The sequence below is a fragment of the Watersipora subatra genome, chromosome 8 (assembly GCF_963576615.1).
Source record: "Watersipora subatra chromosome 8, tzWatSuba1.1, whole genome shotgun sequence".
Lineage (NCBI taxonomy): Eukaryota > Metazoa > Bryozoa > Gymnolaemata > Cheilostomatida > Watersiporidae > Watersipora > Watersipora subatra.
In genome coordinates, this window is record NC_088715.1 from 55,459,046 (window position 1) to 55,486,235 (window position 27,190).

General features: G+C 34.6%; 1 long non-coding RNA gene across 1 annotated transcript; it reads right to left on the reverse strand.

Moving 5' to 3' along the window:
• Nucleotides 1-1,229: 1,229 nt before the first annotated feature.
• LOC137402205 (uncharacterized) lies at nucleotides 1,230-13,960 on the reverse strand. Its single transcript, XR_010979487.1, has 3 exons — nucleotides 13,879-13,960; nucleotides 3,256-3,316; nucleotides 1,230-1,355 (listed from the first exon to the last, which is right to left on the reverse strand). It is a non-coding gene; the product is annotated as an uncharacterized lncRNA (long non-coding RNA).
• Between the last annotated feature and the right edge of the window lie 13,230 nt (nucleotides 13,961-27,190).

The following is a 27,190-nucleotide window of genomic DNA, read 5'->3' on the forward strand; positions in this document are numbered from 1 at the left end:
GGTCAGTTATCAAACACAACTAACTGCCATTTAATTTAGGTGTCTTGGTGTTTCTAAATGTACTTTGCTTTATTTATGTATGGATAATGGTTTTAGAAGTCTCATTACGGTTAACCATGTGCAACAGCATGTAGCTACATGTAGTAGTTTGATATTGCTAGTGTCCTGGACGTCTAGTGCGCCATGAGAGATTGTTAAGTGCAATAACGATATGTACAATTACCGTAAAACCTCTAACCTCACGGCACTCTATTTTTCAACGCTTTCTCTATATGTAGTGGCGGTCAATTTGAGGTGGTGTTCAAATAATTACTGGCGTGTATTTTTCAAATAGTTTGTCAGAGTTTTGAGAAGATAAATTAAGCCTTTTTACGGGCGAAGCGAATGTCGTCTATATTTTGCCCTCTTCTTCCGCAGGAGCATTATTAAACCTTTTGGATGCAATGAATCTGCTAACTGACTTCTAACTTGTCAAAGATCTCTTAATAAATATGCTTCAAGAAACCGAGAAATATCTCCACCAATTGACATTTATTGCTTGCAATAAACCTGTGATTATATTACAGACTGTGTCCTGTTTTGCAAATTGTTGGAGCTTTCAAATTTCATTTCATTATAAATTTGAAGACACATTTTTATTTTATATCTATATTTACCAATGTTGCATAAAGTTTCACTGCACTCATTGATATGTTTGCCACAGTTTGTAGTCAAAACTAGCTTTTTATGTGCAACAAAAGAGGATTTACGAGCGCCGATGAATTGTAAGATCAGATTACCGCAATGATTTTATCAAACAATATGCTATAAATCTGCAAATTTAGAAATTATATGATAACCAGTCTAATGCTGTGAATATACATTCATGAACAATTGACATAAACAAACTATACTTATATGACATGCAGAAACAAAAATGTAATGTTTGTCAAACAAAAATATTTGCATCGTTTGCTAGGATAGCTTGTTCTGATTGTGGCTTTCAATGGTTCAAACATTTTCTGGCTGTCCAATACCTCTCCCATTGTCTTCTGACCTAAACTTTTATTCTGCTGAACTAGTTAATATTAGCGTCCAAACCATTTTTTGGTAAAGCAAAACTTTTATAAGTAGCATTTAGCACAAATGCAACGCGAAAAGGTTTTAAGCATCAAAGACAACTAGTATAAATCTTATGTGATCAATACTACCATAAACTGTGTACAAAACTTTAATAGGGAACAAAGTATACCGTCAGTTTTCTCCTTTGGATTGGCTTTTCCCATCTGTAGTACTATTTTGATATTATTAGAATTGCCATCATCTAGACTACCATCGAACTCTATGGTACAGTCTGTTATTTGCAACTTCTGTTTCTACAAACAACATAATTCTAGCATGATGTTGAAAGATCGCAAAACAATATATGAAAAGAGCTTCACTAAGTCAGTGGCTTAATGTGATTTTGGTTATAATAATCTCTTAATCAAATTTGTGAAACATTGGTATAACTCAATGGGTAACGACCATAAAGTAGTTTGTCTTTTCACCATACTAGCATGTCCAAAAGATCTTTGAAATAATGATTTTATGGAATTGAAAAGGTGGTTGTGTTTTTTTTGTGTAGCTGTGTAATAGATATTAACAAGCAACTTTAAGCTTGTCTGTGAGATTTTTTTGTAATGTTATTTCAAATGCTTGCAGCTTCAATACATTTCAAAACTGTAACTGGCATGTAGTGATCGGTCATTGTTTTGACAAATAGTTTAGCCTAGTAAATAAAATGAACTTTCACAGATTAGGTAGATCTCTTACAGTCATACCTCATCATACAAATCCCCTTACATTCGACAAGTTATAGATACGAAGAAAACTGAGTAAGCTTTTGTCTTGAGATACAAAACAAATTTGAGATACGAGCATACGATATGGTTTTCAATGCATCCGTTAGGTGGCTAAGTATGCAAGAGGCCACTTTCAAATACAGCACTTCTCAATCTTTTTTGTTGGGCCACTTTGAGAAAGTTTTTAAAAAGGCTGGATAAAAGTGATAGTGAAAGCGAACAAAAAAAGCACCAAAACAGAAACCGGTAGTAAAAATAAAAAAACATGAGAATGAAATTTATTATAAGATTAGAAATTATCTTTAAGTGTGTATTTAGTAAGCTAAAATTATTTCAGCTAAATTTAAACTTTATGTTATGCTACATGGCGTCAAAAAAGGGTAGTGTACCAAACATGCAACCATGTAGTATGCAAACTATGTAGTATGCAAACTATTTAGTATGCAAATGGGCTACCATGGTACAACAAGGTAAACTACGTAACATGGTACAGTACTCTATACATAGCTGTACATAATAATGTTACATTTATAGCAAATCATAATTGCTAGATAGATATTTGTCACTCTCTGAGCGTAGGTAATGAATTAAAACAATTGAAAACACATTTTTCCATTATAATAGCCTGCTTGAGGTATTCTTTTAAAGGATGGTAATGTGTTAATTTGTGTTTAGTTATTTTATATAGAGAATATTACTTTGAGATATGAGAAAATTGATATATGGCTTCAGTTTCGAAAATCGTTCGTTTAAGCTCAAATTTCAAGGTATGACTGTAGTTGTTTTACAGCCAAAGTGTAAATTTTGTGGCATTGTATTTTGGTGGAAACATTTTCGTCAACTAGGTTTTAGCTTCTATAAATAGATTCTCTAGTTTATCTTTTTTATAGAGTGAATCCTTTTTTATTTAAATGAGGCCAATTTTTATTTATTTTAAACATTTTTGGTTTTTTTTAGTTTCTTAGTATTAATTGTCATTTTCTAATGCTGTTCTATACATTCACACAGTAGCTTGGCATCATTGTGGCTCACTCATTGTGGCAATGTATGTCACTCGAATTTATTTAATAAATCAAGCAAACTCCAAGATTGCTTTAATTTTTACATCACTAAAGTAAGCCAGTGCTAAAAAACAAAAAATGGCTTATTTGGTTTATGTTTCAACGATCTCTAAAGTCAACTTGCACCAAATATACATACTGTTAAATATTTTCTATGCATGTAAGCAACTTTTTGTTTAACATGTTACCATGTGCTCAACCAAAACATATCAAAAAAACTGAATGGTGAATGACCATTGCTAGAAAGTACAGCTACATAAGCTCCAAAAAATTGCTTTTGCTTGTAACACAAAAAATTATATTCATTCATAAGGAATATAAAACCCTTGGTGTCTTGTTAATCAAATATTTTTGAAATAGAGCATACATACTGTTTTGCGGGCAAGGTCTTCCGTGGGTTCGCCCATGATTCTAACTGCTCAGTCTGTAAACCTACAAGACAAGCAGTTAGCCAAAACATTAGTTTAGTGACATTGAAATATCTTTTCAGTAGTATAAGTGTGTTTATGTACACATGTTTAGTCACACTGCAGCAGCTTCAAAAATTTGATTAGATTCATGAAATTCATGCCTCTCTTAGCCTATTGGAATCTGAATGAAGAATAACATTGAATACAATATTATACTAAAAGATAACTGTGATAGTAGCTCGTAATACATGTAGTGTGTAAGTTTAATTATCTACATAGCGCTATTTCAGTAATAACAAAATATCACAGTTACAGCTTAAAGGAAGAATTACAGTCATTAATGGTAGCAGTGTTAGATACGCGGCAACATGAAGTTTCAAAAACTGAAGATGTTTTAAACAAATGGGTTTCTCATAGTGTCTCCAGATAACAAGGTGTTAATTATGTATGTATTGTAAAGTAGCTGAATATTGAATAAATGTATAATAAAATCTTTAGAGTCCATTTCCATTAAACATAAACTTGTGATAACTAAAGATGTTTCAAACGAAAAAATTATTAGTGGTCAATATATTAACATTTCACTGATTTCATTATCACCTACCAATTTGATTTCTTTGACATTTTTCACACAAAAGCACTAAGATGTGCCAACTGTAAAGCTGATCATGGAACTAGACTCAGAGTGAGAAAGATTATGCGTAAAACCAACTGATACATTAAAAAACTAAATGTCGTGCAGATCATGATTTTATTAGGAAAAAAGTATAAGATGAAATGGCTAAAAAGTTGTGTGCTTTCTCTGGCTCAATAAAGAACATATATGTAGCCGACCTTCAAGTCAACAATGTATGAGGTATCCAAAAATACTTTAGGCATAGCTGAAAGAAAGGATGCAGAGTGGTTTGATGACTATGATGTCGAGCTCAATAAATCGATTGAGATGAAAAACCGGGAATGAACCATGCAGATGGTTCTATCTCATTTCTAACATTTTGCCAAACAGATTGGGTTAAAGATAAACAAACGCCAAAAGCTGAAGTGCTGTAATAGCATCTACTTGAACCATCAGAGGTGTGTTATGAGCTGCAGGTCAATCGATAAAACATTTCAATAGTTATCAAATAACTCAGAGCAAGCACCTCTAATGACAAACTTTATGCAGAATTTAGTAGAGGCTTGTCAACTGCATCAAGAACATTTGACAGACTAGGAGGCTGAGTCTGAAACATCAAAGACCTGGCCATCAAAACCAAAAGAACAGTATAAAAAGTGATAATACTAAGTGATAATCTGCCTTTTTCTATGGTGTCAACTGATGGACGATTCATACAGTCACAGCTCATAGGCTCGGTGAATGCATATTGAAGTGTCTCAGAGAGACACTTGGAATCAAAAAGTGGAGGATGTAGCAAATAAAAAGATTCTAAAAATAACTTCACATCTGAGGATTTATGGTATCCTTATCAATAAAGCTCTCACATAGGCGGGACGTGTAAATGAACTAGACAATTTTAGACTACCAAAGTTCATACTATAAAAGTAGGTAATGAATTTAAGGCTTGTAAAAAAACGTGAAAAAAAAACAAACACTATATCAGTTAATAATGTAAAGTACATGGTGAGCGTGTATCCTGCAATTGCAGCTAGAAGTAAAAGTGGTAATACAATTCTGATGTCAAATCAATGCAATGTCAAACCAATACTTTAATCGCCAATCATTTTTTGGCATTTAGCATAATTGGACCAATAGCTATTCATTGGACACAAACGGTGAAAATACCGACGCTTCATTATATACATGTATATATATATATATATATATATATATATATATATATATATATATATATATATATATATATATACATGTATATATATATATACAGGAAGTCAACTCTCATTGGTAATGGGATTTGCGTCCCTTGCCTAAGCTCTGAGCTGCACTGATGAGGCTTCAATAGCCGAAACAGTACTGTCTGTAGCATGTATAGATATATATATATATATATATATATATATATATATATATATATATATATATATATATATATATATACTAGCGGAATGCTTGGCTTATAAACATTTTCAGGTAAGGTAGTTGCTTGCCACTTGCCATTAGCGTGGCTCATTGCCAATGGCTAATTTGAGTAAACTAGTGTTGCAAAACTTACTAAGAAGAGCTGTGAGAGCAAGCTTTGGCACTGATGTGCTGTAATGTAATGCTATGCATATTTTCACCCACATAGTGACATATATCGCCCAATGAATTCATCAGTCTCGTGTAACTTAATTGGTAAAATATTTGCCTGGCAAACGGGAGGTTTCGAGATTAAATCCAGCATGAAACAGATATATCATCACTAAATTTTAATAACTTTAGCTAGACAAATCAAAGTACACACATACAGACCAAATTTGAGATATATATAGACTAGCCGAATGCTCGGCGTTGCACGGGTATTAAAAATAGCTTGTAAGCAGTGGCAGGTAACGTAGTTGCTATTTGCTAATATCCGTATTGCTAAACTTACTAATAAGAGCCCTGAGAGCAAGCTTTAGCGACGTTGCGCGTAAAGCAGAATCGCTATGCGCATTTCAACTTAGATAATGGGTATCTGGGTCACCAATATATTGGATACCGAGTAGCCTAATGGGCTAGCTTGTCGCGTTGAGAATGGGAGATTCCGAGATCAAATCCTTAACATGGATTTTTCATTGCTACATTTTAATCGCTTTATTTGGACATATGGTGCCCAAACAGTCAAAAAGACGAACACTGAGATTTATATACATAGGTAAATATATGAATTTTGTTTTTGTTAAGGCTAAATTTGCTGCGTAGTAAGAAGCATTATTTCCTCTCAACACCACTTTTAGCAATCCTTAAGTTTTTAAAAGTATTTTTACTGATAATCAATTCACAAACTATGGCAGCACATAATCCTCACTTTAAATTCTTAACCAATAGAAAAATGACTAAAGCAAAAACTGCTGAACCAAATTCAGCTCAGAATTGTTAGAGGTATGAAAGAATTGAAGCTTGGCTTGCTTCTTCAATGACCTTATCTGAGTAACACACAAAGCAAAGCACCTGTCTTTTCAAACTAATCCTTGAAACGTAATAAGCAAAAAAAGTTTAACAAAATCAGCAAGTATAAATTGTTTATTAATAATAGTATAATGTTACTTCAAACTTAAGGTAAGCTAGCTGACAATCACAGCTATCAGGTTACAATCAAAGTTGTCGAATTACAATCATGGTTATGGGATTACAATCATAGTTATGGGATTACAATCATGGTCATGGGATTACAATCCTGGTTATGGGATTACAATCATAGTTATGGGATTACAATCATGGTCATGGGATTACAATCCTGGTTATGGGATTACAATCATGGTTATGGGATTACAATCATGGTTGTGGGAATACAGTCATGGTTATGGGATTACAATCATGGTTATGGGATTACAATCATGGTTATGGGATTACAATCATGGTTATGAGAATACATTCATGGTTATGGGAATACAGTCATGGTTATGGGATTACAATCATGGTTATGGGATTACAATCATGGTTATGGGAATACAGTCACAGTTATGGGATTACAATCATGGTTATGGGATTACAATCATGGTTATGGGAATACAGTGATGGTTATGGGATTACAATCATGGTTATGGGAATACAGTCATGGTTATGGGATTAAAATCACAGTTGTCGAATTACAATCATGGTTATGGGATTACAATCATGGTTGTGGGAATACATACATGGTTATGGGAATACAGTCATGGTTATGGGATTACAATCATGGTTATGGGATTGCAATCACGGTTATGGGAATACAATCATAGTTATGGGATTACAATCATGGTCATGGGATTACAATCCTGGTTATGGGATTACAATCATGGTTATGGGATTACAATCATGGTTGTGGGAATACAGTCATGGTTATGGGATTACAATCATGGTTATGGGATTACAATCATGGTTATGGGATTACAATCATGGTTATGGGAATACATTCATGGTTATGGGAATACAGTCATGGTTATGGGATTACAATCATGGTTATGGGATTACAATCATGGTTATGGGAATACAGTCACAGTTATGGGATTACAATCATGGTTATGGGATTACAATCATGGTTATGGGAATACAGTGATGGTTATGGGATTACAATCATGGTTATGGGAATACAGTCATGGTTATGGGATTAAAATCACAGTTGTCGAATTACAATCATGGTTATGGGATTACAATCATGGTTGTGGGAATACGTTCATGGTTATGGAAATACAATCATGGTTATGGGATTACAATCATGGTTGTGGGAATACATACATGGTTATGGGAATACAGTCATGGTTATGGGATTACAATCATGGTTATGGGATTACAATCATGGTTATGGGAATACAGTGATGGTTATGGGATTACAATCATGGTTATGGGAATACAGTCATGGTTATGGGATTAAAATCACAGTTGTCGAATTACAATCATGGTTATGGGATTACAATCATGGTTGTGGGAATACGTTCATGGTTATGGAAATACAATCATGGTTATGGGATTACAATCATGGTTGTGGGAATACATACATGGTTATGGGAATACAGTCATGGTTATGGGATTACAATCATGGTTATGGGATTGCAATCACGGTTATGGGAATACAATCACAGTTATTGGATTACAATTATGGTTATGGGAATACAATCACGGTTATGGGATTGCAATCATGGTTATAGAATTACAATTTCGGTTATTGGAATACAGTCACGATTATTGGATTACAATCATGGTTATGGGATCACAATAACCGTTATGAGATTACAATCATGGTTATGATTTTGCTAATTTTTCAGAAAATTATTCAGACAACTCTCTAAATATTTTAGAAATACTAGTGATTGTTGGTTATGCTGTCACGAATCATTAATATTCAGCTACTACGTCATCACAGTAAATTTCGCAAAAATGTGTCTATGGGGGTCTATCAAAGAGTTTGCATAAACTCGCGTATGGCGGTGAAAGTGCTAAGAATAATGATAACTGTTACTACTTTGGAGTAGTGACCATCTGCTACATAGTTATCATGGCAAATGCATTATGTTAAACAACCAATTACCGCAAGTTTCAATGAATGTAAAATCATTGAAATTGATCGTTGGTGTATCAAGCTACCACTGAAAACCAGATCCAAAATGGGAGGAGAGCTTGAACCCTAAAGATTGTATATAATTCGTTCAATGAACAAAGCATCAGGATCATTGAAGGATCTTCAAAAAAATCTATCTAAGAAGATCTATTGACAGACAGGTTAAAAACATCCCAAAAGACAAAAAAGGCATTTACATGTTCTTAAGTTTGACAACTTTTACTAAACATGACCAAAACAATATAACTTAATCATCCCTTTCAACCTGTAAATTTCCATAACGTACTCAGGAAAATTTCACTCATATAATGTTTTTCACAATATAGTATTATTATTATCAGTTTAGAATTTTGCCAGCTTGTATATTTACAGTGGGACGTTTAAAGCAATAAAATGTTTCCTACGGCTGTAAATATTGGTATTGTTTATAGCTTAACACTTCTGCAAGTATCTGAACTAATAGTAATCAAATTAGTTCATATAACTGAAGCAAAAGTGCGCAAACTAAAGTTAAACAAAAATATAATAAGATAATAAACTAAATACAACGTATGTGTATGTATGATAGGTGCAGAACAATTATGCATAAGATGATCTTCTCAAAACAAATATATCAATATCACAGTTGATGTACAACACAATCAGTCCTGAAGGTTAAGAGACCAACAATGTAGCAGTAAAGTTTTTAAAAATTAATGGAAGGTAGTCTTGTTTGAACCATAGGTGATTGAGATGAATGAGATGCGGTATGAGATGCTGAAGGAAAGATTAAACAATCATTTTTATGATATGGGAGTTATGGTGGCTGCGAGGCACAGGTTTTTGAGCACGGAGCAGAAGACAGCAAATAGGCTTGATAGGTTCATGGAAAGAGCGGAGAGTGCGGCGAGGATTTGTAGATGGGTGTCCTGCTGAATGATAGGGTGGTTTAGGTTGCCATCAAGTGCGATATCCAACGAACAAGGGAGATCTGAATTACTAACTAAATAATACTTTAACCAGGATAGAATGAGAACAAATGGTGTGAGATTTGAATATGGGTAGCGTCGGCGAGCATCAACAGGATCAGAAAAATGTTAGTAGACTAGAGATTGAAAAAGTACCAGAGATACAAATGAGTTGCACAACAATTCAATGAGCACCGCAGAAATGTTAACGACACCACTGCACATAAAACACATAAAACTCTTTTTACAAAGTAAGGGTGCCTGCAAAACGGCTTCAGTTTGCAGAAACGTTAAAAACATTGCTGTAAGCATAGAAAACAATTGGATGTTATTGCTGCTGACGAGAAGTATGACACTGCAACTTCCGGTCTGTTGCAACAATTTAGAAGGAAACACTAATTAATGCTCTTTAATCTATCTGAATGTAAGAATGTCACACATTCATAACATTTTATTCAGTTTGAATGCAAAAACAACATTAAATGCCCGAATTTATTTCGCGCAGTCACAGTAATTGATCAATGAATTGCTTCTGCACTAACAGGGCTGAACAAGTCCAATTCACTAACTTAATGCCTCAACTTAATTATTTGTATATATTTGTGCTAGCTTTATTATCACAACACTAGAAGTTTCAATTTGACCAAATAGTGTACTGACTGGGTCCAGAAGCAATCAGAGTGAGATATGGCGCATGCATGTAATGGGTGATATTGACCGCTACTTTGTACCATGTTTGGGGTACTTCTGAGGTGCCCTTTTCATTTTACTGGAGCATGATCAATTTGACAGCACGCAAGGCATTCTTTTTTAACTTGTTCTACAGTTTTCAACTGTATAGCGGCGCCCAGCTAGCATTTGCAAATAAAATGTTCTTTACACTCTAAGATGATGCCTACTATGTATTTGCTGATCATCACATTCCAGATCACCCTGCTGCAATGTTATGTTCACACATGGCATATCACTAGCTAACCACTTATTCTCAACTCTTGTCAACCTATCAGCACAGTTCTCAGTAGACTTTACCAACTGAATGTCTACTTTTAAGCCATACTCATCAATCGTACTCGTCAATTCTAGCCTCCACACTAACATTCATTTCACTGTGCCTGGTCACCCTAGGCCTATGAGTGTTCACAACTACAAATCTCACCTATGCTAACACTTGCCAAGTCAGCAAAAACATGTCACTTTTTCAAGTTCCACCTGAGTGCCAAATGGAAGCCTTTTAACCCTGCTTCTATATCTGCTACATTGATATGTGACCCATTTCATTCCATCCTTATCCATGATGCATCTTCAACCATCTGGTTTCCAATGCCAATGCCAATGCACACAACAAAAGCAATATTACTGGCATCACATCATACAATATCTCAGTTACCCACTCTGTAACCCAATGCCCGCTCAATGGTTCATGTAATGCTTATGTGATGGGTCACGGTGCTAGTTTTCCCAAAGTTTCACTAAGCATCTTCATAACTTTCACATGAAAACTGCTATCTTAGTCAGGAACAATCACCAGCCTCTACATGTAAGCATAAGCGAAATGCACCCAACCAACAGTTTGATGGTGACCTACTAGCTTGTCACGTATTAAAAATAGATCCTTTTTTGGTTACATCATCACTTAAACTCGGCAACGGTCCATCTCTCGGCCAAATGTATGCGTCACTTGTTAATGTGACTTTTAGTAGTAGCAACCAAGTTTCACTCAGCTTTGCTCATTTTTTGTAACTCACCCATACTTCAACAGGTGATTCTGCACTTGCACAGTCAACACAACACTCTCATTAACAATTATGTCATTGATATACTGGTCAGGTCCACAATCGATGAGCTCATAAAAAACAAAACTCAAAACAGTACTTTGGACATTATTTTTTGCGCAACGTTTAAACCGAATGCCATTTGCGTCAGGACATACAACACATCATTGCACCTGACTGATTGAAACTTCTGCAAATCTTGCTTCACAAACACCAACAATTACACTTTTTTGAGATTCAATGAACTAGCATTTCCACCTAGCATTTGCCACTCACAAATTTTATCTTACCATAGACCAAAATTAGCTACAGTATGGCTATTAATATAATAGTTAAGTTCTTTGTTGAAATCCATTACTGGTCGAATCTTCCTCGATCTATTGTGAATTAAGTTCACATTTTTTGCTCAATTCCGGCTCTTGACTTTTCCAGTTCCATTATATAGTTCATTTAATTGTCATCAAAACATGTGCAAAAATCTTTTTTCACTATTATCAAACTTGTCTGTCTCTCACTATTTTGTGAGTAGCTTTACAATATCTATTTGATGATTGTGCAAGACCAGTGATGTTAACAGATACTTTCCTGTGGTCTCTGGTAGTTACACCACTAGGTTTATTACTTGCATCTACACCTAAAATCATTCCATAGTTGCATACCAGCTTAGATGCTACCAAGAAACACAAATCTGTTAATTGCAGCCCACACATCTTTGTAGCCACCATTGTTTTTCCCAAGCATAGTGACATGTCTATTCAAAGTCTTTGTGTTACACTCTAGACCTAGAAATGCTAGGTTCAACTGCTGAGCAACAGACTACAGCATGACAGTCCACCTGCAACTAGTGTCTACCAATGCTTGAATACTGGTATTGAGCACACTATTAGAAGCAGTGGATAATGCTGACGGATTAATTTTTATTCGGCATCGGCCATCCGGCATCAGACATCCGGCCTCGGACATCCGACACTGGCGACGCTCCCGCAATTGTGTTTCCCTGCTGTGGTTGATGTTGACTGCATGTGTGAGAAATATATCCTAACTGACCACACCACTAGCATCTCAGAGGATGTCTGGCCATTTTCCCTCGATCAGCCTGCACATATCCAGTCACATACGAGTACATTGGGTTTTCACTCGCACTGTTACTCATTGAAAGCACTGTTCTTGCACAAGTCACTAAGTTCTTACTTTTCTATCGAGCTAACAGATTTCAGCTGTGCTGAGATATCCGCCAATAGTTCTGATATGAATGCACATTTCAGTTGAAGGTCAGCTTGTTCTTGACCCATCAATAAAGCCAATCGACATAAGTCAGCCAAGTAAACATTTACTGCCTCATTGTCTCCTACCACCCTCCTTCACAGTTGATCATATGTACTGAAGTTGTTTACAGTCAATGCTATTGGCATTTTAGTTTTTATTAACTTGTTTTTTTTTTAATGACAATTATGACAATTTTTTATACACGGCCACGGTGAGTCTGACCAGAAATAGTGGCATAAAAGCTAAAAAAACCCTCAATATTCTGCAACTTAGCAACCAGCTCCAATTTATTCCACCAGTCACTAAAGTCTCCTGAGCTTCTATCCTCATAGCACCACACAAAATTGGATAAGTTCACTGCCATCTTACTAATGATGTAGCCAAATTTCTTGTAAACTGGTGTCAGGGTTTGATGTGATAGATGACCAATAAATCGAAAGAAATAATAAATTGTGGAGTCATGTAATGCCACAACAGCTGCAAAACATTGCAGCAAGCACTGCAATACATCAACAAGCAAACATGAAAATCTAGGGCAATTGCTATGCTGCTGGAAATATCAAGCATGGGAGTTGTCCAACCATCACAAATGATGCAATGTGAATATATGGGACATCAGTTGGTTTGGAAGTTGTCTGACCATTGTAATGAAGAACATGAATGAAAAACAGCATAACATTGTTACTAAATCATGATTATTATTGATCAACACCACGTAATATGAAAAAGACTAATTGGCAACAATTGCTAACAGATGTTAAGCGAAGCAAACAACTCTACAGAGTGTCAGGCACGAGCGGAAGTATAGCACTAATATTACAGGAGCCAGCCAGATTTATGACTTGTTGCAGCAAAGTAGCAGTCAGCATACACCAGATCAACAACTAGTCATCAACGAGACAATTATTTACAAACTTTTATTTAGAATATTGAAATATAGAGTATAACATCATTTTATTTTTCTTACAATTAAATTTTTTTATTTTATTTGTCTTGTTTTTTATGGCAATTGTTTATACGCTATAATAGTGGGTCTGACCAGAAATAGTGGCTTAAAAACTAACAAATCTTTAATCTACTGCAACTTATAGCAACCAACTCCAATTTATCACACCTGTCACTTAAGTCTCCTGATTTGCTATCTTCATAGCACCACACAAAATCAAATAAGTTCACTGCCATCTTACTAGTGTGTCTTAATGAAATAGTTGAAATAGCTTGTAAACTGGTCACACGCTCATAACATTATATTCAACATGAAAACTAGAACAACACGATATGCACGAAGTCATTCAGCGTGTTCACAGTAATTGACAAATAAAATGCTACTGCACTAACAGATCTGAACAAACCCATATCACTAATTACATACATCACTGCACAGAAAACACATTAAACGCTTCCTACAAAGTAAGGTACCTGAAAAACCTCTTGAGATTGCGAATCGTTGATAACAACTGAATGTTATTGCTATTGACGACGGCAACCAACGCTATTGACGACGACAACAAACACTATTGCTGTTGACGACAACCAACGCTATTGCTATTGACAAGTATGAAACTGCAGTTTCCGGCATGTGTCAACAATTTACATAATATGAAACAATAATTAATGCTCCCTAATCTATCTGCTAGGCACTGACGCTATTCTTAAGCATTTATTAAATAAAAAATGTCAAGTGCATTCTTTTTATTTACATATTTATTCATAAATACTACTACGCTGTGCATTATAATTAGAAACCGCAGTTTGCCATTTGTGATCAGACTCAATAACTTTCTTACGTAAATTATCCAAACGAATGATTAATGGTCTGGTTGCGGACTCACCATTATCTGTCAATAGGTGGCAGAGAATGGAGTCTATGATAGTTTACCCCTCATAGCATTTCTTTGTCAAGTAAGTTGTAATTTGGTGCTCTACCACTCATTTAGTTGATAACCAGAGAATAATTAGCTATTAAAACCTGAGTGAAAATTAAAAACAAAAATTTTTCTTATGCCTTGAGCAATTTTCCAAATCAGCCTATCCTAACTGTAGACCCAAATGTATATAATTTTTAATACGGTGGTTATTTGCTTGTATCAATAGCAGTTATATCCTTAGTCTGTTTTCAGTATTGTTTGGTAGAAGCTGTCAGGTCTATGTTCCGCACACCCTATGTTCTGCAAGGCCCTATGTTTCGCACTTTTCCGCAAAATCAAGGGAAATTCTTCGAAAGGACGGGCAACTTCTAAAACAAATACAATTATTGCGTTTTAGATTAAAACCGTCGTTACAAAAGCACGTCGCTGGGAAAATGAGGGTTAACGGGTTAAAGGTTAAGGAAAAATAAAAAGATTCGACGAATGATTGTTTGCTAAAAATTGGTAGTGATGATACACGAAGTGTTAATTAGCACACGCGAAAAAAACATAATCTCGTTCAGTCATATATTGATTACTTTAAAGTGACATAGATAAATTCATACACTTCTTTATTCTTCTCTTTAATTAATGAAAAATTTTCTTTTTAATTGATGAATTAAATGTAGGCCTATATAAAAAACAAGGTATTCCGGTAAGCCTAGATTTATAACCATAAAAGCCATGAAATCTGTGTTTCTCACCCTGTAACAATATTACTATAATCATGTAAGCTTGTGTTACGTACTCTGTGATAATATACAAATTTTTTTCTATGTTTACTGTTTCCGCTACATGATATTATATGCCAAGAAAACTGATGCTTTTCCCTAAATGATATAGTAAATATATATAATCACAAAGGCCTGTGTTCCGAACTCAATTATATTACAAATATAATCATTAGAGCCTAAGTTTATTAGTTTCATTAAAGCCTTAAGTTTTTAAGCAGGAGTAAGAGTGTAAGAGGATTGAGTTATCCTCTACCTTCTGTTCTCTCTGCAAGACTGTTTGTACTGGTTTGTGGATACAGTGTGATATCTGTAATAGCTGGATCTATCTTTACTGTTTAAGCAATCCTTTGTCAGCACGTTATGTGTATTTTAATCGCGAGGCAAGCTATTTTCATTGCATTGCATGTAGTCTAAATAGCAAAGGAGAGTACGACTGTGAAACTGCATTGCAACAGTAAGTTGTTTAAAGCTGTAGAATATTTTAAGAAACATCTAAATAATGCTAGTGTCTATAAAGTGATCATTATATGTGCCGTTGAAGAACTTTAACTCTTGTCATTACTCAAATTTTATTAATTCTATGGATATTTATAGCGGTTATTGTGGAGGCTTCACCTTTAACATTTTCCGAGAAAATCATTCATACCAATCTTATATATAGCCATGTGTTTCTTCTATTTTACAATTTGCACCAGTAAGTAGGCCTACATATCGTATTTGATTAATAGAATCTGACAAATTATATATAATCATATAAGATTGACGTTTACATGAGTATAAATAGCAGTTCTTTATAAGTTGATAGGTATTATTAAGATAAGAATTGCATTATTATAAGTATTATAAATGTATAAGTTGCCCTAGTTTTCCCAGAATATTTTAAAATCATTATAACTAAGTCAATTGTCACTATTCAAAATGAAGATATAACTTTTGAAAAAATTTATTTGATACGATAAATAGAGTTTGTCACCATGTTTTAAACGAAGTTTCGGTTGACTTGCTTATGAGATTCTTTGTGAATGATCGCGTGCTAAAACATGAGTTAAGTATTGCCTTTTCTCATTCGCATGTGTGCTACTCACTGTGTGCTCACGGATATTAAAAATCAGCTTACAAACAGGGAGAGGTAATGTTGTTGCCTATAGTACTTGCCATTGGCCTGGGGCATTGCCAATGACTAATTTGAGTAAGTTTTCTAAATTAATTAGCGCAGCACCAAGGATGCACTAATTAAATTGACTAATAATGTTTTAAAATCCTTAAACGATGGTAAATGTGTTCTTGGCATCTTTCTAGATTTTGGTAAAGCCTTTGACACAACAGATTATAACATATTGTACTCAAAACTCCACAATCTTAATTTTGACATCACCGCAATTAACTGGATCAAAAGCTATCTAACCGAACGTAAACAACACACTATTATTGGTAACACTCTATCTTCTATACTAGATTTAACATGTGGCGTACCTCAAGATTCCATCCTTGGTCCAACTCTTTTTTAATATACATAAATGATTTAACACATGTCACCAACTTTTTCACATCTCTGCTCTATGCAGATGACAGTAATCTCTTTTTCGAATCCTCTAACATCAACGAGCACATAAATTGTTTAAATAACTAACTTCTCGCTATTCAAAACTGGTGCACTTCTAACAAACTCACCTTAAATGTTGCTAAGACTAATTTCATGTTACTAAAAAAACCAAAATAAATTTTATCTAGATAACACTCATCCCTTTTTCATTTTCAACAAACCAGTTTGTCAGACAGATCACACTAAATTCTTAAGTATTTTCATTGATTCTAATCTCACTTGGAAAAAACACATCGAATATTTACTAAAAAACCAGAGACCCTTATCAGGCTTACTCTACCGCACATCTGAATATTTACCTCGCAAACCTCTGCTTTTATTATACAATTCCATGGTTAACTCTAAACTTTCATATTGTATTGAGGCATGGGACAATGCACCTCCTACCCATCTTACAAATTTAATAACACTTCAAAAATGCGTGATAAGGACCATTCACAAAAAACCTTGCCTCACCCACACCAAACCTCTTTTCAAATCATCATTCATACTACCTATCAGTTCACTATATTCATATCGCATTATACTTTTAGCTCATCAAGAATTTGATTGTAACTACATCCCTAGCACAATACATCAAACTCGATTCTCAAATTCCTGTCTAAATCTCCCACAATCTTCTTCCCGTGCAGGCCATCGCAGGGTGGATTTCCAGCAAGCCATTTTTTGGAATCAACTCCCTAAGTCTATTAAAGGCATAAAGAAGATGGCCAGTTTCAAGAGAGAACTCAGGTTGTATCTTTTTGACAAGCAAATAAAACTGATGACAACAAGCCTAACGCCCCGACGAGCTATGCTATTGCATATTATGGGCTTCATCATTCCTCCAGTTTTTTTCTTTTGCTCAACTAATTTCGTTGATGAAAATAAATCACAAATCACAAAAAAGAGCCGCGATAGCAAGCTTCAAACGACATTGCGTCATAACAGAGAGTGATGGCGTATTTGCACCCACATAGCGACATATATCGCCCAATGAATCCATCAATCTCGTGTAGATAAACTAGTAAGGCATTTGCCTGAGGAATGGGAGGTAAACAAACAAACAGTGCATATCTATAGAGTAAGGTCTATTCGGAACTTACAGTTGGAAAATTCCGCTTAATGTTTTCAAAATATATTACTTGTTAAATCTAAAATCAATCAGTGAAAGTACAGCACAACATTGGCAGCTTCCATATAGTGATTGAAAGTGCTGTACTAAACTTCTTTACTAGAAATATATATCACATCTTTACTGATATATGATACTGGTACTTCTGTGAAATAGCTTTAACATTTATATGGCAAACTATTATTATTATTATTACTATCATTATTATGAGTGTTTGTCAAGGTTTTATACCACAATGTGTGCATTACATGTATAATAACATAGCTTTCTCTTCACATTCACATTCTATTCGACTCGGCAGCAATGTGTTTATAAATACTACTCATGTATAAGTTAACCCCCAAAAGTTTACATTAAAATGGTCTTTCAAAAACTCACGAATATATACAGTAATACTTTAACTAAAACATTTCATCTGGCATGTGTTCTTTGAAGAATAATATAATGTGTAAATATCATATAACTTCAGTGTAAATATAAAGCAGCGAAAAAATATGAGCCACCAATTGCCATGAAACAATTTTACAAAATATTTTGTAAGAGTGCAAATGCAGCAAACGTCTGAGTTTGCCACCTATAAACCTAAACAAACATCTGATAGTATGATTTCCAGCATGCTTCCTCTATGACATCTGAATCATTAATTAATGTTTTCTCATCTTCTATTGTTGTAGTAGCTTAAAGAGGTCAGTAGCTGTAATGGAAGTTGTTAAAGATTTTCCAGCCATGAAAACATTACTAACTTACTCCTATGATACATTTATACGTGGAATAATTTAAATCAGCGTGTGGAATGTATATTTTCAAGATATAAGCACATGTTGTAGGCAAATATTAAAACCTAACAATCAAAAAACCAGACATGGTCCCCTACCTCACAAGAGCATTGATGTTTTGCAACTAGGTTTCTCCAGTTATTGCATAGTGTTCACATCTGTGGAATATGTTGAATTTTGTTTACATAAATGTCTGACCGAAAAACAATTCTCACTAGGAGTATGCAGGAAGATTTTTGTTCTTAAGAATGTATTCTATAATGACACATCATGTACCAATTGTCTTTGTTTCTGATTCATATTATTCTGCTGTTTTAAAACATTGAATACCAGCAAAGTTTATTGACACTCAATTTATAATTTTGTTTTCCACAAAGTAATTCAATAAAAACAGCATTCAAAAAAACATGTATCCGCTGCCTTCCCTACAAATTTTAAATATTTGCTGCATAGGTGCAAATAAAGTATTGTGTAGATGACCATGAAAGTTTGCAGTTCCCAGGCTGCGGGCGCAAAAGGCTAACGAGCTAATAGCAATCTGCTATAATCAGAAATAAGCTTCCACAAGGTTAAAGTAGAAACTGTATGCGATTTTCATTCAAACTTTAGGGAACAAGTTGAGCTCAAATTGTGGATAAAAAAGGAAGATAGTTCTTGTAGCCAAATTATATTATAAGTTTACTCAGCGAGTTGTTTTTCTTTTATGCCTAACCTGGAACAGCATTTGAATAATGTGATAGAAAGGAAACACCTTTCAATATTGCTCCTCATTTCCCGTTTAAAGACAAATAAGTCTTATGTAAACAACGAGCCACAGCTGCTGAAAGAGGTTTGTTTTTTTACAAAAAAAGGGAAAACTCGTTATAATCTTCTTTCTTTGGCAGACCTTGTGTGACATAATGACTAATTTGTATTGATAAGTGAGTTTTGTTAATGTTCGATGACACAATTTATGCTCAAAGCTTTATCGTTTATAAAAAATTCTTATCTGATGCATGCACATATGTATATTGAAACTGATAAGAAACCCCTAGAGGCTTTTTAAATGTATTTTTATTTATAAGCAATATTTTTCATTTCAGGGAAACTGATTGTTCGCAGGCAAAAAAATAGCAAAAGTTAGAGGAATGAATACAAAAGCTCATGAGACAGTTAGAAGTTACTGGGGGCAATAAAATATGCTGCCAAGGAAATGATTTAAAATGACCCAAATCGATTTCATAAAAATATATTGTATTATATCTACTTAGTCAAATGACACTTTGGTATGTGAAAGACTTTATTACTAAATAGTTCATGCTTGTTGGGACTCTCGGATGAAGTTGTTAAAACATGATAGAATCATAGATATTGTGGCTATATACATGTACAGTCTGTTGGTTACTCAACTGCTTTCTTCAAGGTATATGTTTAAAATATGTTTAATTATTACACATATTTATGACTGCCTGCATGTACTGATTAGCTTTTTCTCATATTTAAACTGGCATGTGAAGAGTAGAAGATATAGAGTAGAAGTAGGAGATATAAAAAAATTTCCAAAAGCACTTGTAGCATTTTAGGAATTAATGTTACATGAGGATGTTTTGTGAGGAGCATAGGCTTGTTTGAGTATATTGTACATTATTGTGTGAGAAACGCAGGCCCAAGCGCGTGTATTGCGCATTATGAAGTGAGTAATATAAGTCGTTTGAGTATATTGCGCATTATGAAGTGAGTAATATAAGTCGTTTGAGTATATTGCGCAATATGAAGTGAAGAACATAGCTCTTCATGGTTATATTTGCATATTATTCAGTGAGGAAAATATGCTTTTATGATTATATCTATAATGAGAATCAGCAAGTAACATAGGTTTTTGATTACATTTATAATATCATATAATCAGAAAAAAATTAGCTTTTATTTTTTACAATTGTATTATATTGCTTGGAAGACGTACATGTATTCCTACATAAATGTATTTATAATATTTTTGCAAAGTAAACATCTGCAGAGCTAATGTGCCGTAGCGAATCATCAGCCACTTTTATAATAATGGCATGCTTCTGTCATGTAGTGAAAATGCTTGGTAGTGTTCTCTAGTAGAGAAACGCACCGCCAGGACTAGGTTTTTATAAGCTACCTTGGGTGGTCCTAACACTTATCAAGGGCTTCTTCTGGAACTGTCAGATTAACCTGAAGGGGTACATGTTGCAACACGTCCAGTCTGACAGAGCCAGGTAGCCATTTCACTTGTCCAATGTGCGAAGGACAGAGGTGGATCTTTAACGTGCCCACAGTGTCAGTGTGGTACACGGGACCTCCAAGTTATGGTCTAGATCCGAAAGATCCAGCAATTTAGGGTTGAAAGCTTGCTGAGAGCTTTTTTGTCAGATTGGCATTTTACATCATCAATATCTAGATAGCAATAAATTCATCGATTGAGCCGTAGCAATTTGCGGAACATAAGGCTTTCTGAACATATGGCCGGCGGAACATAGGGCCTTGTGGAACATAGGGCCTTGTGGAACATAAGGCTGTCTCCCAGTTTCTAACTGAGCTATATTGGAAACAAAATAAGTACCTAATTACTATCCCTGGGCTTTAATGGCTGCCATATTAAAGAAAGTCTAGATTCTGTGTCTGTAGAACTGATTGGTTTATTTGGCTAATTAAACAAGGCATAAGAAAAAAATTGTTTATGTATTTCTACTCATCCTTTAAATGGCTAATTATTGCTGTTTAACAATAGTATCACCAGTAGGTGAAATTACAAAGGTATAGGATGCTTCAACTACCTGTTAAATCTAAGACCCAAATATACCCCATCGTATTGCCTTCTTTGTAAAAAAGTGACACAAAAATGCCTTGTGGCAACCAGATTAAAACAAATGAGGGATACTTTTGTACTAGAAAACTAGACACTGGAGTTTGTTTTTGTCAGAGTTGGCAGTGAAAAGAATGAAAATGAGTTATTTATTTTGCATGTTTGTATGTTCAACCTAGACTGAAAATGAGGCTGTTGAACCATTTGATCAGGGATGTCAAACTCATTTTCACTGAGGGCCACATCAGCGTAATGGCTGTCCTCAAAGGGCCAGATGTAACTTATAATCGTAACAAAATGTAATCGAATAATGTAAAATAACTTTAACTAGTCTTTGATATTAAATAACTCTGACTTTATTATTTTAAGTTGTAAACCGAACAGTTGCACGGTAAAACATGCAAAACAATTGTTTTTCAAAAAAAATCAGAAAAATTACACAATACTCATTAACACGGGCATACTTTCAGTAACATCAAAGATTATGAGCTGCTAAGAACATGAATTTGTTTGCATACACACATTAAACCTGCAAACACTAAATAATTGCAACAGCAGCACAAAATCAATATGTAAGCAGTAAAAAACAAAAAATTATTCGCTATTTGCTGAAATAAAGTTAGACTTGCACCAAAAAAATTGCAAAATATACAGTGTTTGACTAAAATTACTTATTTATTACATACAATACAAAGTTATGAATATTATTTATACATATACAGTTAGTCATGAACATGAAAATCACGAAACTGTAATTTCGAATTTTTCCTCGCGAGTATTATCTTTCAAAGCATAGCAAATCTACATCCCAATATAACACAAATAAACTGTCATAAACATGTTTCAAATAATAAAATTATGTTCAGTAACTCTGTTCTTGACTTTTCAGACTTCAGGGGCAGCTCTAAAAATCAATATGATCCTATCGATATTGAATGATAACTTTGGTCTGGCTACGGCTGACAGCCTAAAAAGGGCATTTTTATTCAAGCATAACGATTCAAATTGACAAAATTAAAAGTTAGTAAAAACTTTGAAACATTAAAACAATGTTTCAATTTGATTTATGCAGTCTTTTACTGTCTTACCTCTTCTGAATCTGCATATTTACTTCTGGAGTTAAAAAAATTGATCACGAACAAAAAGTTTTAAAGTGACCGCGATGATTTTCGGTTTAGCCAGATGTCAAAATGGGTGTAGCATTTTAGTTATAATAACTTTTGCCATGAGATCATTGAGGCATATGTGTACGTTTGTTTGATTAGCCAGAAAATTTTATTTCTGACTAATCAAAATTATTCCTATGTAATTTAAAAATAACGATACAAGGAATAGATAAATTTCAGAGGCAAGATAACTCACGTTGGGTGCCTAGCAACGTTATAAATACGGGAGTTAACTCCATCACGTGCGAATGAGTAATTAAGCTCTCGCGGGCCATGTGTTTGACGCCTGTGCATTAAATGAATTGCTGGGTTAACTGATCTCAGAATTCCCGGGATCTAATATACTAGTTGTAGACGATTTTAATCTCCCAGAAATTAGTGGGAGTTCTATACAAGTCCAATCAGGTTCATGCTCAAAAATCTCTACACAGAACTTTTAAAACTGTCTGTTATCCCACGATTGTTACCGAATAATAAGCTGAGGATGAATGGTTAGCTGAGGCTTTCACGGAGACAAACACTGCAGTTCGAAATAAAAAAACATTTGGCAGGTTTGGCAGGTACTAGCGACTCCTTTCAAACTGGCGGTCAATCGCTATATCCCTGAGTGTATAAATAAAAGAGATAACAAAGAGCCAATATTCCTTAATAAAACAGTCAACCATGCGGTAGAAAAACAAAGAAACTTTATGACAAGTTTAAACATTTAAAATATAAACAAGACCAGGCTGTATGCAAAATAGCTTGGCCAAGCCACAAAAAGACTTTTCACAAAATGTAGCAAGAATTCTACAATAGAGTGTTGTTTGAACTGTCAGAAAAGGTGACGGTAAACCATTTCATTCAGTTTATAAACAAAAGACTGGAAACAGCACTCCAATGGTTTTTTGTAAACAAGGCAACTTTTGAGAAAACTGAGCTTTTCAATTAATACTTCCAAGGTGTTTTTCAAAGGATGACTCATGCCCTCTTGGTGTTGCTGATCTTCCCACCAACAAATGCCTAATGAAGATCACAAGTGATGGAGTTGTTCAACTTCTGAAAGGCCTGAAAAGAGAAAAAAATTCATGGCCCCTATAAAGAAAGAAAACCTTACTCTGAATCTAAAGGTTACCAGTAAGATTTTGGCAAGCATAGTCCAGTACTTGTTGCACATTGGCCAACTTCCAGATAATTGGAAAGTTGCCAATGTGATCCTAGAACATTGCATAATTTGCACATAATTTGCCCACCATAACTATAAATATATTTTTTTCATAATTTCAACATAATGGTATTTTTTACGTGAATAAGGAATCTATAGGTTTTTGAGAGACGACTGTTTTTGACTGGACTAGACTGCCAAGTGTCTGTGCTCCGCTATACATTGACTTTGGTATTGTGTCCACACTCTGTCTTATAGAAAAATGTATTATACCTTATCTTGTCTTATGTAAAACACATGTCTTATTATAAAAATTTTCAGTAAATCAGGACCGCATCTCACTAAAAACATTCTTTTTAAAACTGCGTACATGTTTGTACAGTCTTTTAACGCTACCTAAAAAGATGTGTTCTCCACTCATTTGTTAGTATATTGCTGACGAACAAGAGTTTTTGTGAATTACGGCTGATTTCTTGCATATCCTCAACTGTTAACACTGAGTAACAGCATCTATTCCAAGACGATTTGCTCAGGTTAAACGGCCCGAGCTTTATTTAATCATGCACATTAAACAAATAACTAAGATACATTATAATGACTTTGACCAATTAGTAATTGCAATCTTTTAATGAGTACATATTATTAAACGAACATGAACAAAAAGGTAGTGGCTCTTAATGCAGTCCTTCAAGAAGTGCCAGCACATCAAGGTCACGTGAAGACAACACATGACTGGATAGAGTAAATTTTCTTTGTAGTAGGCATGACATATTGGGTTCTAACTAACTGGCCATTTAAATAGCATTGGTCTAGGCCAGGGGTCTGCAACCTTTTCCTCTCAAAGAGCCATTTGGACCCATTTTCTGCAGAAAATCTTGCAGCGGGAGCCACAAACCCTTATGATATTTTTAAAAAATACTACATGTACTATTTTTGTTTAGCTTATAATGCTTTATACCGTGTTTACATCATAAAACAAAAAAGGTGCGGCATGTATAATGATTTAACTGCTGGGGAAACAAAATTATACTTTTGCAAAGAACAATAAAATATCTAATAATAACTTGATCAAAACGTGAAAATATTACGCTGTTTTTCAGGTTACTTTTAAGAAAAGTTGCAACTTCATGTTTAATTCAGTTCTTTTTTTAACATAACGCCGAACTTAAATTCTAACTTCAGCAAATGTGCTATTTTTTCTGTGTGCTATCATTTGGCGCGTACGGTGAGTAAGCTGTCAACACGAATAATAAAAGACAATTTATTCAAACATTGACAAAAATATGAGTATATGCAAAATAGCCAATTAAAATTTTAAGTTATTATACTGGGTTAATGTGATTTCTGCTCCTGGGCCACATTGTACAGCGTCTGTACGTCGGGCTTGTATGACGTCACCTTTACTTTTACACAGGATCCCAAGCTGTCATCTGTGAGGCGCGTGCGGTGCTTGTTTTTAATAAAGTTCACGTTGGAGAAGACTTGCTCACACGCATATGTTCGACACACACATATAGTTTGCCTACCTGGGTAAAAAAAATCAAAAAGTGCCGGGCCGGCTGGTGTAATTTTGGAGGTTTTATCGGTGCATAAGTAATGACACATAACAAGTGACAATGTTTGATTTATTACCATAATTACAAATTTTGAAATTATATTGCAAAATCTAGTGATAAAACTTCTATACTTTTTGTGAATTATTTGGCATATAGTAAAAAAGGAAAAAAATCCAAAGTCAGAAGGAGAAGCAGCGAGGAGATGAAAAAGCCGCATGCGGCTCCGGAGCAGCGGGTTGCTGACCCCTGGTCTAGGCATAATCATCTGGCTCGCGTACTATCACCAGAGGACTGAGCTACACTGAGAGCTCGCTATCCTGTCAAATAATTCTAATTTTACTGATCATTCAACTAATTTTGCTAAATCTTGTTTTATCATGTGCCGAATCCCATGAAGCCCTGACCTAGTTGGCATAGCGACCTAGTCAGCATAGCTTTGGGAACAGCATTTTCCTGAAGCCACGGCTCGCTATAACTTCACAACTTACCAAAACCCTAAAAAACTGTATTATACTCACTGAGCAGTAGTTTGTTTATCATAATTTTCAGCCCGACTTTACTCACCTTAAGGATTAAACCCAAACTGAGAAGAGCTGTCATGCCTAAGAGTCCAAACGACTTCTGATGTCCTTTAATGACATAAAAGATGGCCAAGACTTGGTTTTCACTAACCTGAGCGATTACATTTACCTCTATTTTGTCTATGTTGTTTTATGTTGATTCATCATATGTTGTTACCTTTGCTTCTTTTTATATATATTTCACCTCCAATTGTTTCAGCCTGTTTAACCTTATTGCGCTTACTTAGGCTCTAGTACCAATCTGACTAGCTACTACATGATGGTAGACGTAACAATCCATATGTCAACCATCGTCTTTTGTGGTAATTCCATGTATATAGAACTCACTACTTGAATCATTGCTGTCATTATCTGCTCCTACTAGCCATTATTGCTTTATTTTTGTTGTTCTGACTCCTTGAGTTTCAAATCCGGGTAAGGTGAAAAGTGCTGATAGCACTTGTTACATATTTTGTCATAGGCAGTACATCTTCCTTTCACAAGAGACAAATCACTAAAGTGGCATTACACAACTCTCACAGCACCCCTTTCCAACTTGGGCTGACCGATGCTTGATTTGGTGCTATCTTCTAAATGTACGTTGCCACCACTTTGCGACACTGCACCATGAATGACCTCACCATCCATCTCAGCTTTCTTAATATAGTTTTTTTAGTTCTCACGCAAGCTCATATGATTCATATTGTTCTATAATCTTGGATTTCATGGTTTTATGATAATGGTCTTTATATGTTTCCTATATGGCACAAATAGAGAATATGGTCAACAGTGACTCCTACCCTACGTTCAACTGCAGTTCACAAGACAATGACTTTTTGTTCACACCAGAAAAATATGGGGGCTCTCAACATCAAGTTCTGATGCTCGGCAGTTCAATAGCATTTAGCCACCAGCTCGAATAATAAATTAAATTTATAAATAATAAATTTAATTTATTATTAATGAATTAAATAAATTTTTTAATTTATTTAATAGTTAAATAAATTAACTAACGTGCAAATGAACTCCTTGCTGATCTCATTTGTTCTGTGAAAGCAAATGGAGAGCAAGATGTTGACTGGATCCTATTATGTCCATATTTGATAATTAACTCATTCCCTGCTTGTTGATAACCTTGAATTAAGCTAACATGTAGTTATTCTTTACAATCCTTTTGTATGCCAATCGTTACTATAATATTTATTTGGTAACAGTGCATTTTAGGTCGGTACAACGCGCATGCGCTGTATGCGCGTGGTATGCATATTAATATTATTAATAATATTAATGTGTAATAATAATAGTGGTAATAATATTATATTATTATTCAATGTTTTATTTATGTTTATGGTCTGTTAATAA